The following is a 2,655-nucleotide window of genomic DNA, read 5'->3' as shown; positions in this document are numbered from 1 at the left end:
GTTTCGTCTCTATAATTAGCCGACTTGATCAAGTGAACTGTTGTGTAAGCCGACATGGCTTCTATTTAATTCTATTTAATGCCTGTACATTTTTCGTTTCTAAGAATGTCTGTACCGGGTGTTGCTTTGTAAAATGACTGAAGTAACCCTCTGTATTCTTGTGGCAATTGGCTCTTCCTCCCAGTTGACATCACTTGCTCCAGTCTTCGAAGCTATTTTTTTTGGTTTCAACTAATGAACTTTTTTTTTTCTCCACCTGAGCGCATACATTTTAATGGACCTACGAATTGTGCAGTTGTGCAATCTACGTTTCTTCAGCTATTTGTGTTTTCGTGGCATCACACTTAGTTTAGGATTTTGTTCACATGAGTACCACGATTCATGAAGATGTTGGTTCGGCTGTGCTATATTGGTAGATTGTTCGCAGTCGACCACAAAAAACCCAATTTGGATTTTCCGCACAACCCGCATTTGTTCTTTACATATTTCTTCGAAGGAGTTTGGCGTTCTCCATCTCAGTCTCACTTTGAAAAAGGCAAAAACAAACAACCGATGAGTGGAGGAGTCTCCTGATACATGAAAGTCATACATCTCAAAGACGTCTCCGAAGAAGGAACAATGCAGTTCAGATATTTCAGAACATAGAGTTTACAGCAGACCTTAAGTATGGGGAGATGGGTACTCCCCTTGCAGGTAAGGAATCACAATCGGCTCTCTGTTTGTCATTTTTCCTCATTTTCTACTCACACCCAAAACCCCAGCTATTCAGAATCAGACCTGGAGAAAGCCACTGCAATTGTATTAGAAAACAAGGGCAAGTCCCTGTTTTCAGGACTGGAACAGTCTGGAATCCGTTGGTCGCCCCCATTAGTAGAAAAAGTTCTTAAAAACATATGGAATGATGGAACCCAAGCTTTACAATTCTTCAATTGGGTGGGGAAGCAAAAGAGTTTCAAGCATAGTCCAGATGCTTATAATTACATGATTGATATTCTAGGTAGAATGAAAGACTACCGAACTCTGTGGCATTTGATGTCCAATATGCAGAGGGAGGGTTGCCCCGTAACACCCAAAACATTTGCTATTATAATAGAAAGGTATATTGCAGCAGGGAGAGAGGATAAGGCAACGAGGGTGTTTTTTTTTTCAATGCCTGAATATGGTTGCCCACCTGATTTACCTGCATTCAATGCTTTTCTGGATTCCTTATGTAAAGCAAAAAGGGTTTTAAGGGCTGATAGGATTTTTAGGGATTTAAAGTATAGGTTTCGTCCAGATAGCATTACCTATAATACCCTTGCCAACGGCTGGTGTATGGTGAAGAACATTCCCATGGCGCAAAGGGTTTTGAAGGAAATGGTTGACAAGGGATTTGAACCCACACCTGTGACCTACAATACCCTCCTCCATGGTTTTTTTCATTACTGGTCAGGTGAAGGAGGCATGGTTGTTTTATAAGGAGATTAAGCGCAGAGGATTTTCACCGAATGTTGTGACCTATACGACAATAATATATGGAATTGGGATGGCTGGCAAGGTCGAGAAAGCGAAAAAGATCTTCGATAATATGATTGAGAATGACTGCCTTCCTAATGTCGCAACTTATAATGCGATGATTCAGGTGCTTTGCAGGAAAAAGTCTGTGACAGATGCATTTGAAGTCTTTGATGAGATGCTTAGGAGGGGATATTTTCCCAATTGACTACTTACAATATACTGATCAGAGGGCTTTGCCATTCTAAACAAATGGAGAGAGCTTTGGAGTTCAAGAATGAGATGGAAGAGAATGGTTGTCACCCCGATGTTCGGACCTTCAACATTATTATTGGATATTTTTGTGATCTAGGTCAAATTGAAAGAGCTCTCAGCACCTTGAAGGACATGGGAGCTGGACCCTGTCTTCCCAATCTAGACACTTACAACATTCTCTTGAGTGCTCTGTGTGCTACACGAAAGTCAGATGGTCTACTGGAAGCTGGAAAGCTGCTGCAGGAAATGGTACAAAAGGGTTTTATTCCTCGGCGTTTTGTGTATAACCGTGTTATTAATGGACTTTTTCTAACTGGAAGTCAAGAGTTTGCAAAAGAACTTCTAAGAGCGCAGAGCCAGAGTGGGCGTCTTCCAAAACAGATTCGTATGTAGAGGAAATGCTAATTGTATTGCACCCTCATTTATATTCTCAGCCTAGATATTTTCTCAGTTCAGGTTGTACAAACGGTATTCATGTGGGCCGGTACTCTTATATATGCTTTTAATGAATTTTGAGAAAGAAGGAAACCAAAAGAACACTATCTTTGCATGAAGCTTTAACCCTAACCAACTTGCAAGAAAGTCATTTTCAACAGAGTATGAAGGATAGCTGTTTATAGGCCAATTCACATGAGATTGGCCTTTGCTGGTAAAAGGCAGACGAATGTCCTCAGATCAGCAAAAGAAAAATGGCACGAGAATTATCAAATTTTAATTCCCATGTGCATTTGATAGGCAACCCAATGAAGCAGTCCAATTTAATCATGGACTACATGCAGGGAGGGAGTTGGAACCAGAGGTCTTTATTGAGTTACCAGGCCTACATATCTGGGCTCTATGGAGTGCACCTCAATAGTAGACAGCCCTCCTTTGCCTCTGTGTTGTAGTGGAAACCATCAGAGGCAC

At 41.1% G+C, this 2,655-nt stretch overlaps 1 pseudogene; it reads left to right on the top strand.

The window, feature by feature from the left end:
• The first annotated feature begins 222 nt into the window (after positions 1–222).
• On the top strand, positions 223–2,142 carry LOC149231709 (uncharacterized; annotated as a pseudogene).
• Positions 2,143–2,655: the final 513 nt, after the last annotated feature.

The sequence above is a fragment of the Pinus tabuliformis genome, chromosome J (genome assembly GCF_031772625.1).
Source record: "Pinus tabuliformis cultivar Carrire ecotype Pingquan chromosome J, CPIR1, whole genome shotgun sequence".
Lineage (NCBI taxonomy): Eukaryota > Viridiplantae > Streptophyta > Pinopsida > Pinales > Pinaceae > Pinus > Pinus tabuliformis.
The sequence above is the reverse complement of the archived record's forward strand: the minus strand, read 5'-3'. Positions and strand labels throughout refer to the sequence as shown.